The 15,703-nt window shown below is 37.3% G+C and overlaps 1 long non-coding RNA gene across 1 annotated transcript in view; it reads left to right on the top strand.

The window, feature by feature from the left end:
* Window positions 1-3,562: 3,562 nt before the first annotated feature.
* LOC116075273 overlaps window positions 3,563-15,703 on the top strand; it is a 15,599-nt gene continuing 3,458 nt past the window's right edge. Inside the window, exon 1 of the long non-coding RNA XR_004112498.1 lies at window positions 3,563-3,606. This is a non-coding gene — a long non-coding RNA (uncharacterized LOC116075273). The remainder of the gene's footprint in view (window positions 3,607-15,703) is intronic.

Here is a 15,703-nt window from a genome sequence, read left to right as displayed (position 1 = left end):
TCCCTGGGAGCTCTGGAGGACCTGGTTGGCTGATATGGTGCATGACAAGGCCATCCTCTGCTACATATGCAGCTGGAGTTGTGTTGGTGGCTTAGTCCCTGGGGGCTCTAGGGTACCTGGTTGGCTGATATGGTGCATGACAAGGCCATCCTCTGCTACAGATGCAGCTGGAGTCATGTGTTGGTGGCTTAGTCCATGGGAGCTCTAGGGGACCTGGTTGGCTGATATGGTGCATGACAAGGCCATCCTCTGCTACAGATGCAGCTGGAGTCATGTGTTGGTGGCTTAGTCCCTGGGAGCTCTGGAGGACCTGGTTGGCTGATATGGCTATTTTTCCTATGGGGCTGCAAACCACTACAGTTTCTTCAGTCCTTTCTCTAACTCCTCCATTGAGGACTCCCACACTTAGTGCAATGGTTGGCTTTGAGCATCCATCTCAGTATTTGTAAGACTCTGGCAGGGCCTCTCAGGAAACAGTTATATCCAGCTCCTTTCAGCAAGCATTTCTTAGAATCCACAATAGTACCAGGGTTTGGTGACTGAATCTAGATGAATCCCCAGGTGGGACAGTCTCTGGATGTCCTTTGCTTCAGTCTCTGCTCTGCACTTTGTCTCCATATTTGTTCCCATGAGTATTTTGTTCCCCTTTCTAAGAAGGACCAAAGCACTCATACTTTGGTCTTCCTTCTTCTTGAGCTTCATGTGATCTGTGAATTGTATCTTGAGTATTCAGAGCTTTTGGGCTAATATCCACTTATCAGTGAGTGTATATCACGTGTGTTCTTTTGTGATTGGGTAACCTCACTCAGGATGACATTTTCTCGTTCTGTAAATTTGCCTAAAAATTTCATGAATTCATCATTTTTAATAGCTGACTAGTACTTCATTGTGCAAATGTATCACATTTTTTTGTATCCATTCCTCTGTTGAAGGACATCTGTGTTCAAATTTCTGAGGAACCGCCAGACTGATTTTCAGAGTGGTTGTACCAGCTTATAATCCCACCAACAATGGTGGAGTGTTCTTCACATCTTTGCCAGCATCTGCTGTCACCTGAGTTTTTGATTTTAGTCATTCTGACTGGTGAGAGGTGTGTAAATATATTTCAATAATTAATTTTCTTTATCTGATTGACATTTGGTATATTATATAATCAAATTATTCAATGGTTTTGCATCACTATATTATACAAGGTGAATTTTCCCTATACAAAATACTTGGGCCTTGTAGTTTACCATTTTATTTAAGCATGTATTGATATGTATGTAATAGGTTACCTTGGAAATAATAATCAAAACAATAAACACAAAACTCACTTATGTTTCATGTTCACTATATGCACATAGCTTGGTGGTAGTCTTGAAGAACATTCTAGTGTTTCTGCATTTGTTGTTTGAAGCAAGAGTTTTGCTGCATAACTTAGCCTAGCCTAGAAATCAGAATTCCATAATCCTGCCTCAGTCTCCCAAGCACAGGGATTCACCAAAGCAGGTGCGCACCTGAATTTTGATTGTGACTCCTCAAAGGAGAACAGACGTAGATTTTACCACTTATATTGTTTCATAAATCCTCAATTGTTTTCTGTATTAGGTTTTAGGATTAAGAATGTTCAAACCATATTAATCTTTCATCACCTTGATAGTTTGAGTTTATAAAACGCACCCATACAGAAAAGATATACCTTTATATCATTAGATAAGCCTACCTTTACCCAATAATGTGTTCGCTTTTATATTTTAGACAAAATTTGATATGCATGGAGTACTCCAGTAACAAAAGTTTGAGAAAAATTCATATTTCATTTATCATGAAAAAAATATGTAGAGGAATCCACTGAGATATATCATTCTATGAGACTTTCATTGTTAAAAATATAGCATTCTACTGAACTGTGATGGGACATTTATATGGAGGAGTGCCCTAGTTATACACATGAGAGAATTATCACAAAATGACAGGCTTTCGAGCACATCACATATTAAAAATAGAAATAAATAAAAAGACAAAGCAGAATGTTCTAAATATTACTTGAGAGCCCTGCTGTCAATATCATTGAAGGTACCATGGAGGTGTCTGATTTATTTTGCTAGTTGTGGTAATTTTGAAATTAGCTTCCATGCCATTTTGTGTGTGTGTGTGTGTGTGTGTGTGTGTGTGTGTGTGTGTGTGTGCTATCAATTCCTTAATTTTATTATTGTGTACAACACTGTCTCACTATAGCACAACCTATCCATCATATTCTTTGCACACTATGTTACTTGTGGAGATAGGCTATTAAACATCTATTGCTCTCTCTTTCTATTAATTTGCTCATTTATATGGAGCCATCTCCAATAGTTACACCAAGCACCTGTACTGGTTGGTTTTGTGTGTCAACTTGACACAGGCTGGAGTCATCACAGAGAAGGGAACTTCAGTTGGGGAAGTGCCCCCATGAGACCTAGCTGTGGGCACGTTTTCAATTAGTGATCAAGGGGTTAGGGCCCCTTGTGGGTGGTGCCATCCCTGGCCTGGAAGTCTTGGGTTCTATAAGAGAGCAGGCTGAGCAAGCCAGGGGAAGCAAGCCAGTAAGGAACATCTCTCCATGGCCTCTGCATCAGCTCCTGCTTCCTGACCTGCTTGAGTTCCAGTCCTGACTTCCTCTGGTGATCAACAGCAATGTGGAAGTAAGCTGAATAAACCCTTTCCTCCCCAACTTGCTTCTTGGTCATGATGTTTGTGCAGGAATAGAAACCCTGACTAAGACAAATTGGTACCAGCATAGTGGGGTATTCCTGTGACAACCTGACCATGTTTTGGGGAGGACTGTGGAAGGACTTTGGAACTTTGAGCTAGAAAAGCCACTGTTTGTTAAGAACTCTGTGGAATGTTCTGTAGGAGCTTGGATGATCATGTTGAGAACAGTGCAGAAGATGGAGGCCTGGCTTGTGAAATTTCAGAGGGAAGATTAAAGACTCTTATCAGGGCCATGTTGTTTTGATTGTGAAGATTCTGTGGTTTTGGTTAGCTGGGGTTGAAGTATCAGCTGTGATTAACAAGATACCAGAACTACTAAAGTGAAAACTTTATATTACTTGGACTATTGATGCTGGTTAGCTGGAGCTAAGAAATTAGCGGTGATTACGAAGAGACCAGCATCACTGAGGTGACATCTTCTGCGAAGTGTTTTCTGAGAGCACAAAGAGGCTGTGTTCCAGAGATAGCCAAGGTTGTACCTTGTGCTGCAGCAGGACTTGGTAATGTGTAAGAGTCACCCAGGTGGTACTGATTTTGACAGCACAAAGGGGTCATGAAGAGCAGCTGAGGCTTGGCACAGTGAGAGGCCATGGAAGGCCATAAGTGAAGGTGCAGCCTTAGTTTGCAATTGATGGCCAAGACTGAAGGTCTCATGCAAAGGAGTTGAGGCATGGTACCATGAAGACAGTCTATGAGAGGCTATTGGTAAAGCCTAGTTACAGCAGTGTTTTGGGAATGCCAGTCCCATGCAATGACCACCAAGGACAGCAGCAGCAGTGGAGTACAGGCATCTGGAGCCCAGAAGACTTTGTGTGCTACAAAGGGCAGAGCTGGAGAAGTGACCAAAGCCCTTAGAGAGGCCAGAAGATTGTAAGTTGGATCCCAGACATTGGTTTTGCTTTTGATTGTGACTGTGCCCTGATATTTTTCCCTCTTGAAGGAAGAAAGTATTTTAGTGGAGCCCACAGTTAAGAGACTTTGAATTTTAAAAGCTATTAGACATTTTGAATTGATTGAACTTTTAATATGTAAAGACTGTGGGACTTTAGATCTTGGGGATGAATAAGAAAGTAAGGGTTGAAGCTTAATAGTGATATATTTGTGTGTCAAGTTGACAAGGGGTCAATTGTACTGGCTGGTTTTGTGTGTCAACTTGACACAGCCAGCCTGAAAGGAGCTTCAGTTGGGGAAGTGCCTCCTTGAGATCCAGCTGTGGGGCATTTTCTCAATTAGTGAACATGGGGATAGGGCCCCTTGTGGGTGGTGCCATCCCTGGCCTGGAAGTCTTGGGTTCTATAAGAAAGCAGGATGAGCAAGCCAGGGGAAACAAGCCAGTAAGGAACATCTCTCCATGGCCTCTGCATCAGCTCCTGCTTCCTGACTTGCTTGAGTTCCAGTCCTGACTTCCTCTGGTGATCAGCAGCAATGTGGAAGTAAGCTGAATAAACCCTTTCCTCCCCAACTTGCTTCTTGGTCATGATGTTTGTGCAGGAATAGAAACCCTGACTAAGACAGCACCTAAAATTAAAATCAACAAAACTGTGTATTGGTTTACAGTTTTCCTGTCTTGTTCATATTTTGATTAGAGAGCTGGCAAACTCGTCTGTGAGGAACACTGGGACTTAGTATTCCTACTTTTGAGTTTGCTGGTTAGCTTTGGAAAATTGTACATCTATTCACCAGTTTCTCGGTAGTTTCTTAGTTTATCTTCTGGTTGTCTCTAGGACTTGCATCAGCATCACTTCTGCATAGCCCACATTGGTGTGTCATACACTTTCTTTTTTTATTAGAGGTTTTCTTTATTTACAATATCTACTTTCTCATGTTCTCCTCCAAAACAAAAAATAAAAACAAAATAAAATAAAATAATAAAATAAAATAACTAAAACAATCCCCTGTTCCCTCCCCCCTCCCCCTGCTCAGTACTCCAATTCCTGGCCCTGGCATTCCCCTACACTGGGGCATAGATCCTTCACAAGGCCACTGTCCTCTCCTCCCATTGATTACCAACTTGGCCATCCTCTGCTATACACATGCTACTGGTGTCATGAGTCCCCCCATGTGTCCTCTTCGGTTGGTGGTTTAGTCCCTTTGAGCTCTGAGAGTACTAGTTAGTTCATATTGTTGTTGGTCCTAAGGGTCTGCAAACCCTTCAGCTCCTTGGGTCCTTTCGCTAGCTCCTTCACTGGGGACCCTGTGCTCAGTTCAATGGATGGCTGTGAGCCTCTACTTCTGAATTAGTCAGGTACTGTCAGAGCCCCTCAGGAGACAGCTATATCAGGCTCCTGTCAGCCAGTACTTGCTGATATCCATAATAGTGTCTGGATTTGATGATTGAATATGGGAAGGATTCCCAGGTGGGGCAGTCTCTGGGTTGTCCTTCCTTCAGTCTCTGCTCCATAGTTAGTCTCTGAAAATCCTTCCACAGGTATTTTGTTCCCCCTTTTAAGAAGGAACCAAGTATCCACACTTTGGTCTTCCTTCTTCTTGAGTTTCTTGTGGTTTGTGGATTGTACTTTGTGTATTCTGATCTTCTAGGCTAATATCCACTTATCAGAGAGTGCATATCATGTGTGTTCTTTTGTGATTGACTTACCTCACTCAGGATGATATTCTCCAGGTCCATCCATTTCCCCAAGAATTTCATAAATTCATTGTTTTTAATAGCTGAGTAGTATTATGTAGATGTACCACAACTTCTGTATCCATTCTCCTGTTGAGGGACATCTGGGTTGTTTCCAGTTTCTGGTTACTATAAATAAGGCTGCTATGAACATAGTGGAGCATTTATCCTTATTACATATTGGAGCATCTTCTCGTTATATGCCCAGGAGTGATATAGCTGGGTCCTCTGGTAGAACTACATCCAATTTCCGGAGGAACTGCCAAACTGATTTCCAGAATGGTTGTACCAGCTTGCAATCCCACCAGCAATGAAGGAGTGATCCTCTTTCTCCTCAACCTCACCAGGATCTGCTGTCACCTGAGTTTTTTATCCTAGTCATTCTGACTGGTGTGAGGTGGAATCTCAGGGTTGTTTTGATTTGCATTTCCTTGATGACTAAGGATGTTGAACATTTCTTTAGGTGCTTCTCAGACATTTGGAATTCATCAGTTGAGAATTCTTTGTTTAGCTCTGTACCCCATTTTTTAATCGGGTTATTTGTTTCTCTGGAGTTTAACTTCTTGAGTTCTTTGTATATATTGGATATTAGCCCTCTGTCAGATATAGGATTGGTAAAGATCTTTCCCCAATTTGTTGGTTGCTGTTTTGTCCTATTGACAGTGTCTTTTGCCTTACAGAAGCTTTGCCACACTTTCTAATTGTTTTTATTTTTAATATAAAATTTACTAAAGAGCATAATTTTCTACTCATATATGGCCTTAATTACATTGATTTACATTCAGATGATATTCTGTATATTCTCTTTTGAACTGTAGACTATTTAGATGTGGATTACCTGATTTTCAAAACTATATGGGGTTTTTCTGCTTACTTGCTTCCAATTAACTTCTAGATTAACTCCACTATAGTCAGAGATTAACAGTTTCTGGATTAACATTTGTAACCATTTGTTTTTTAGCCAACAGATAAGCATTTTTATTGCGAACAATTTTTCATATAACATTCGGATCATGGTCTTCCTCTTGCCCAATCCCTCCAAGATCTCTAACTCCCTTCCTGTCCAACAAATGAGAAAATGTCTACAAATATATTATCAATTTAATTTTGTGTTTGGCCAACTATTTCTGTTCATTGGGCCTACCCTGAAGTATGACTCTACTGGAGAAAGCTAGTTCCATTTTATAGTAAATGTCAATGGCAGACAGCCTCTTTCTAAGGTGTGGAAACCCATGTCTACATCCTCCTTTTATAGATGAATGTTAATATATCTATCACATTTAGGCATTATTGAAGGTAATTCCATATTTTAATGAGAACATATTTGTTCATTGTGTGTTTAAATATTTTTATAAAGTTCATTGAGTTTACATTATGTTTTCTGATCATTTTCTGAGATTAGCATATAGTACCATAGCCCCACTCTAATTTCAATTTGTATAATTTTTATTTCACTAATTTTTGCCTTAACAATTTAGACAATGTACTGAAGGGCATGTAAATTTAGAATGATGATATTTTCCTTGTTAATTAAACATTTTGCTATGATCTAATATATCTCTTTATTTCCAATGACTTTTAAAATTAAAATCCTCTTAATTATACATTAGTGTAGCTAGATTAGCTTTTTCCTATATTTTTTTAAATTTTTATTGCATTATGATGAGAAAAGTTACATGATTTCAATTTATCTGAATTTGTTAACATTTAAAAACATATTTTAAGTAAATAGAATTAAATCACATTCTTGTTTCCCTTTTGTACCCCCACTCCTCCCAGAGACCCCCCTTCAATACCCACAATATCTTTTTTATATTCCTTAAAATTTACAAAATATTATAACAATAAAAATAAGTATTATAAATGTTTGATTATAAAACAACAATCAATTTAACAGACTTATGTAGATGCTCGTCTACAATAGTGAAAATACATTTTTCTCAATATAAATTTTAAATAACTCCAAACATATTAACTCTATACTTCACAATAATACATCACTCCTAGTATTTTCTTAAATGAACATAAATATATAAAGTCTTTTTGTTTGTTTAGTATTTAGTAGAGTTTAAAATCTTGGCTCTTACTATGGTACAAGCCCAAAATAAGAACAATATTTAGACACTGGGTTTCATTGTAATAAGGCTGTATTTCAATGACCAAAGGATTTTACCTCCATCATAGCTAAGCTGAAAGTTGATAGTTCTGCTGCACCAAGAAATGAATTGTAGGCTCGATTTTTGGATACAGACTTCCTGCTATGGTCAAAGCTATTTGACTTGATTGAGTGACTTTATTCTCAGCCCACAGAGAACAGGTTACATTCATTTAAGAAATGGTATAGGTACTAAGATGGTCTATCCATAAAATCATTCACCAAGTTTTTCAACGAACAATGGTTCAGCTTGGAGGGTGACACAGACATTAGGTGAGGGTAAGAATTTGGTTCATTAGCTGTGATAATTTGGAAAAAGAGTAACTTATAAAGAGAAAGAGAAAGAGTAACTTATAAAGTCCTCTTCTTCAAACTTGATACAAGAGTTACAAATGTCAAGCAAAGTATTCTGTCTCACTCTTTGTTTTTCTCTTACAAGCAACCTCCCTAGTTAATCGTCTATGTTTCTTTTGGATATATAAATACTTTTGAAATATATAAGCTGTTCTAAAAACCATAGTATAGTGTAAAAACATGAAATAAACAATACTACTAATAGAGAGGCTGAGAAAGGAGAAGCAAGATTTCAAGACCCTTACATTGTACACAGCTGGACACTGTCACAAACAAACAAGCTGACAGTGTATATAGATTGTACAATGTTGGACCTATTTCTCCAATTACCAAATTAGAGAGACCAGTGGATGACAATTAACAAATTTCTAATTACTCATATTATTGGATTTCAATCAATTAGGATATGTTGGTAATATTAATTTTCACATTAATATATTAAGAAATAGTAATTGTCACTTCCTGTCATTTATGTTGTAAGAGGTGGAATTAGGTTTGTGTGGATTTGTTGAAAGATTACCTTCTTGCTTCTTCTAGGGTGTAGTTTTGCCTCTTATGTTGATGTTTTCCATCTATTATCCTTTGTAGGGCTGAATTTGTGGAAAGATATAGTGTAAATTTTGTTTTGTCATGGAATATCTTGTTTTCTCCATCTATGGTAACTGAGAGTTTTGCTGGATATAGTAGCCTAGTCTGACATTTGTGTTCTTGTAGGGTCTGTATGACATCTGCCCAGAATCTTCTACCTTTCATAGTCTCTGGTGAGAAGTCTGTTATAAATGTGATAGGCTTGCTTTTATATGTTACTTGCCTTTTTCCCTTACTGCTTTTAAAATTCTTTCTTCGTTTAGTGCATTTGGTGTTTTTATTATTATGTGTCAAGAGGAATTTCTTTTCTGGCCCAGTCTATTTGGAGTTCTGTAGGCTTCTGGTATGTTCATGGGCATCTCTTTCTTTAGGTTAGGGAAGTTTTCTTCTATAATTTTGTTGAAGATATTTACTGGCCCATTACATTGGGAGTCTTCACTCTCTTCTATACCTATTATCCTTTGGTTTGGTCTTCTCATTGCATCCTGGATTTCCTGGATGTTTTGGGTTAGGAGCTTTTGGTTTTTGCATTTTCTTTGACTGTTGTGTCAATGTTTTCTATGGTGTCTTCTGCCCCTGAGATTCTCTCTTCTATCTCTTGTATTCTGTTGGTGATGTTTGCATCTATGACTCCTGATTTGTTTCCTAGGTTTGTATGGCCGGGGTTGTCTCTCTTTCTGTTTCTTTATTGTTTCTATTTCCATTTTTAGATTCTGGATGGTTTTGTTCATTTCCTTCACCTGTTTGATTGTGTTTTCCTGTAGTTCTTTAAGGAATTTTTGTGTTTCTTCTTGAAGGGCTTCTAGCTGTTTACCTGTGTTCTCTTGTATTTCTTTGAGGGTGCTATTTATGTCTTTCTTAAAGTCCTGTAACATCACCATGAGAAGATTTTATATCTGAATCTTGCTTTTCCAGTGTAATCGTGTGTCCAGGACTTGCTATGGTGAGAGAATTGGGTTCTGATGATGCCAAGTGACCTTGGTTTGTGTTGTTTATTTTCTTATGCTTCCCGCCATCTGGTTATCTCTAGTGCTACTGCCCTTGCTAAATCTGACTGGAACCTGTCCTTCCTGTGATCCTGGTTGTGTCAGAACTCCACAGAGTCAAGCTGTCTCTGTGATCCTGTGATTTTGGGATCCTGTGATCCTGGGTTTGTTAGAACACCTGGGAATGGGGCTTTCTCTATGTGTTGTGGGACTGGCTGCAGAGCTTGTGCCCAAGGTCTGCTCAGGACACCAGCCCAGACAGACCAGGAGGAACCTGAGCCTCTGTGCTGGTGGAGTTCCTGTGTGCCTGGTCCCACTGGTCCCAGTTACTCCCAGTGTTGGGACAGATGTTGGTTCCTCCTCACCTCTGATCCTGGGTGTGTCAGAGCGCCTGGGAGTGGAGCTTCCTCTGGTGTTGTAGGACTGGCTGCGGAGCTTGCGCCCAAGATCTGCTCTGGACTCCAGCCCAGACAGACCTGAAGGCCCTATATTCTTTTACTCTAGAACTTTCTATGCATTTTATAATCATAGTATGACATGACTTTGTAATTACTTTTAGGTAAATGTCATCTGGTACTTTTATCTATTATGATTTTCATTTCATTGAAAATTTATATTTACTCACAGTACCAGTAAATGTTCCTTAGATGTTTAGATCTCCTTCAGTTTATCATTGAATTATGTTACATTTTTAACCATTATTTCATAAAAAATATCCTTTGTCCAAATGCCTCTTTCTTCCTTTCTTACCTTAAAAAATGTTATCATTCATTTTCTGTTGTCTTGTTTTTCATATGTACCTTATTTCTTCTGCTGTACACCCTTTTGTGCTTCTATATTGTGTTATTATTTTCTTCTGAACTGTATTCCTTTCCTGCTCTTTCTAATTACTCCTCAGCCTAATTATTAACATCTTCTTTTATACTGCTTATTTCCATTCTACATATTATTTTTATATGTCATTTAATTTGCAGAAACTATTCACTCTTGCTCAAACACAAAGAATATAATGCCTGACTATATAACAACCTGAGAGTTGAGCATATAACTGGTCATCAATGACATCCACATCTAATTTGCTGTAGTCTCAGACTATGGTAAAGTGTATAACAAAGAGGGATTAAGGTAAAGGATGGATCTACAGTTACTGATGTAGAATCATTATTCTGGATAATTTTATATATCAAAATACAATCACAAAATCCATCTAATAAGAATGAAAAAACATTGAGAGGTAAATATGTACAGAGAGAGAATATTTGCCCTGGCATTTTCTGACTATGAAGATGGAGAAGGAATAACATGACCATCTTAGATATAAATAACCATATGCTTTTTTAAAGTAGAACTTTCAGAAGTGCCTCAGTCCTGACAACTCCTATTTAACCTGATGTGACTCACTCCAGACTTTCTTCCTTTATAACTTAGATAAGAAATTGGCATTGTTCTAAATTTCTGAATTTTCCATGACTTACATGACTTACACACACAAATAGAACTAATACACTACTATAACAAATTGTCAATGTATTTTTGTCTTTCCTTTTTTCTTAGGCAAATACTATCAGAAAAGCCTACAATGGCAACTTCACTGACATGTCTGACATTGTATATAAAATATAGAGAGATGTGCCAAAGCAGTAAAGGGAATTGACATTTGGTTTTAACAGACAGCTGGGTTCAATCAAGGATTGAGATTAATCACAAATTAGTTTTAGTTTTGTTAAGAGGATTCTATTTCAGTTTAATCTGTATTCAGAATTATTAATTTAATCCTTCATATTTAACAGGGATATCTCTTTATCCCCAATGTCCTCCCTGATGAGATTATTCTGTTCAGTTTTTGACCCATAGGCTGAACTATAGAATTCAGAATAGTGTTGAAAAGAATACTGGAACCAAATATCAGATCACCACTGTGGAGTCCATTTTCCAAATATTCTTCTTATGTTGGTTGCAGTTTGTTACATATTAAAATTACACCTGGAAATATTGTGTCTGGTACTTTTGATTGTAATCAATATAAGAGTTATAACAAACACTCTAAATCTCTATTTCCCAAGGTGTAAATTTAGTAATATCCTTTTGTAAACTCCATGCCTCATACTTGGAAAAATATGGAGATCCCACTTCTTCTACCTGCTTTACTAGTACAGAAAAGCAAAGTCAATCATATGTTGCCAAATAATTAACAATCATCAAAGCTTTAGTATTTGTGTACTTTCCTACTATAAGCTTTCCTGTTCCCAATAGTTTCTAGCTGACTTTATGGTTTTACTGAATTTGCAGTACAAAACAGATTAACAGTATAGGCTGTCACAAGCTAATGTCAGCAGCTACAACCTCAAACTGCAGAAAGATCTCACCCCTGAAAGCTGATAAAAATTTAAAATGATTGTGGAAGTACCTTTAGACTTAATTTTAGACACTGGATCTAAAATGCATTACTTAATATGTATTCAGGACAGCACTGCATACTAAGAGCCAGATTCTAGATGAAGTGCCAATGATGCAAGTGTGAACAAAGAAAGCAAGCCTTCTTGTATTCAAATAAATCAGTCAATGACTAATATTTATTCATATTGTCTTAGATGCTTTCCCTTGATATCATAAGATACCATGATCAAGGCATTTTACAAAGAAAACCTTTATTCCAAGCTTGCTTACAGTCTCAGATGGTAGGGAAGTATGTATGATGCTGGAGAACTACCTGAGAAGTCACATCTCGAGGCAGCAATCGGGACTCAGAGAGAGAGAGAACAAAAAGAATAAAATGGTCATTTGAAACCTCAAAGCACACCACTAATGTGGTCCACCAACAAAGCTATACCTCCTAGTCGTTCCAAAACAGTTCTACCAACTGGGAACAAAGTATTCAAAAACATGAGCCTATGGGGGCTATTCTCATTCAAAATACCATATATAAATATTCAATGTACATTGTGATAAACACTGAATTAATAGGTAGGATGTTATCAAACAAAGTAAATGAAGAAGTAATTTACATGAGGACTAAAATGACAATTTCAATTAAAAATATTTGAGACAGGAGCTTATCTATCTCAGCCTAACCCAATGAAATCATTACATAGCTGAAGATGTCTCCATCTCTTGGTACTAGATTAAAAGTGCATGCCACCATTCTTGTTTTAAAAGGTTTTGATTATCAAAGAGGTCTTTGTATATGTTAGACAAGCTCTCTACAAGTGTATAAAATAAGCTATATTGAAGCTGAAGCCTAAGGAATAAAAAGCCCAGATCAATGAAACAAACTTGTCCAATATCAAAATCTCATTCGATTACATTGTCCTTAGATTACTGGCAAAAAAAAATATTATGTTTGTACAAATACAAAGAGTCAACATGAACTACCTTCAGTAGTTTTGTTTTAAAACCTATAAATGGATGTCTTAGTAGAGTTTTTCATTTTCAGCTAACAAAAATGATAATGGCACTAGAATGTACATATATCGTTGTACTTTGTCCATATTCACCCTTTAATTTAATACTCCCCTTTATGCTTACCAATAGCTCCTACAAATTTAGTTCACAGAAGAATAAAACTACAACCTTTTTTGTTCTGAGTACATAAATATTGACTGTATTTCTGAATAAGATGATATCACAAATAATATCTGGAAAGTTTTCTGAAGAACCTAAATCTCTTTCTGGATAATAGAAAGAAGATTTGACTATGAAGCTGGGTGGTGGTGGCACATGCCTTTAATCCCAGCACTTGGGAGGCAGAGGCAGGCAGATTTCTGAGTTCAAGGCCAGCCTGGTCTACAGAGTGAGTTCCAGGACAGCCAAGTCTACACAGAGAAACCCTGTCTTGAAAAACAAACAAACAAACAAACAAACAAAAAAATTTTACTATGTTTTGCTTGGTTTTGCTGCCAAGTAGGAATTTGTTGCACTTTCACATTCATGAAATTGCTAACATACTTCAAGAAGTAGTAATTTTCTACATACGTGAATAGTTCATTAATCATTATACCCATTTATACCTCTTCCTCATATTCACTATGTTAACATATTAATGCATAAATACTTCCTATGTTGAATGTTAATACAACAAAAAGCGTGGTTTTCAATCAATTACACAATTTCTTGAATAATTTGTTTGTCTGAGAAACAAGCTGTCACTGATTCAAGTGTCTATAAATCACAGATGCTATTAAAACATCACATAACATACAGGACAACGTGACCAAAAATTGGCTATGTATTCCATAATTCTAGAAATATGATGTTTAGAAAATCATGAGTTAACTAGATTGATACATGTCCAAATACAAATTCATTCATACAGGCATATTTACTGTTTCTATTGAAACTATAACTATGAATAAGCATTATATTCCAATTAGCATGTCTTAGCAAATTTTCATACCACCCTGGTGAACAAGGAGTTTGTTAGTCATTCACAGCCTAAAACATATTTTATCAATCATGTAAATAGAGATTTCTCATAAATATTCCACAATTTTTAAAAACAGTGTCAGTTCTAATAATCCAAAGCTATTTTCACAATTCTACTATGTGGACTCATTTTCAATTGCTAACGTAGACTTTACTTTCCATCATAGTTTGTTCATCTGTAGATAAGAAATTTTATAGGACAGCAACTGGACTCTTGCTAGAGGATGCATTACAGCTTGTGAATTAACTCTGTATTATTTCCTTCTTATAATGGAATATTAAGGACAAAGCTATACATTCATGGACATTCTATGCACCATTCGTATTCAATAGACTATTCCCAACAGTAGCAGAATTGCATGTAAGAACTAGGGAGTGCACATGGTGAAGACTTGGTGCTGACTCTGGAACCATGGGCATCTTGGAGTTTATGTGGAGACATTTATATCTAATTTTCTCTAGCTAGTATATCAGTATTCATATATATTGTCTTTTATAATTCCAAAACACATTGGCTTAGCTAGCATGGAAAAAACTCTGAATTTTCCAGTGTGTAACTCTGAACACTAATTGATACAAAGTTTCTCAAAAAACAGGGCTGGCAGCCCTGAAACATGGATAATTTGATACTGTAATGATTATCTACTAACATTCCATCTGCTATTGTGGATTAACTAATTCTGCTAGCTACACATCTCAGTTGGGTAGTAACAGAATTGAGAGAGACAAATGAAACCAGTGAATTTCAACTTGACTTATTGAGATTCCCAAAAATTCACTTATCTTTGACAAAGGAGCTAAAACCATTCAATGGGAAAAAGATGCCATTTTGTTTGTTTGTTTGGTTGGTTTTTTCCAAACAGGGTTTCTCTGTATAGTCCTGGCTGTCCTGGAACTCACTCTGTAGACCAGGCTGGCATCTAACTCAGAAATCTGCCTGCCTCTACCTCTCAAGTGCTGGGATTAAAGGAGTGCGCCACCATCGCCTGGCAAAAGACAGCATTTTTAACAAATGGTGTTGGTTCAACTGGCAGTGAGCAAGTACAAGAATGCAAATTGACCCATTCTTATCTCCTTGTACAAAGCTCAAGTCCAAGTGGATCAAGGACCTCCACATAAAACCAGATACACTGAAACTTATAGAAGAGAAAGTGGGGAAGAACCTTAAATATATGGGCACAAGGGAAAATTACTGAATAGAACATGAATGACTTGTGCTGTAAGACCAAGAATCGACAAATGAGACCTAATAAAATTGCAAAGCTTCTGTAAGGCAAAGGACACTGTCAATAAGACAAAAAGGCAACCAACAGATAGGAAAAGATCTTTACCAATCCTACATCTGATCATGGGTAATATCCAAAGAACTCAAGAAGTTAGACTCCAGAGAACCAAATAACACTATTAAAAAATGGGGTACAGAGCTAAACAAAGAATTCTCAACTGAGGAATACTGAATGACTGAGAAGCACCTAAAGAAATGTTCAATATCCTTAGTCATCAGGGAAATGCAAATCAAAACAACCCTGAGATTCCACCTCACACCAGTCAGAATGGCTAGGATAAAAAACTCAGGTGACAGAAGATGCTGGCAAAGATGTAAAGAAAGAGGAACACTCTTCCATTTCCATTGCTGGTGAGATTGCAAACTGGTACAACCCCTCTGGAAATCAGTTTGGCATTTCCTCAGATAATTGGACATAGTATTATCTGAGGACCCAGCTATACCACTCCTGGGCATATACCCAGAAGATGTTCCAACATGTAATAGGGACATATGCTCCACTATGTTCATAGCAGCCTTATTTATAATAGCCAGGAGCTGGAAAGAACCCAGAT

Source organism: Mastomys coucha, unplaced genomic scaffold (genome assembly GCF_008632895.1).
Source record: "Mastomys coucha isolate ucsf_1 unplaced genomic scaffold, UCSF_Mcou_1 pScaffold3, whole genome shotgun sequence".
Lineage (NCBI taxonomy): Eukaryota > Metazoa > Chordata > Mammalia > Rodentia > Muridae > Mastomys > Mastomys coucha.
This window is presented reverse-complemented; position numbering and strand designations above follow the sequence as displayed.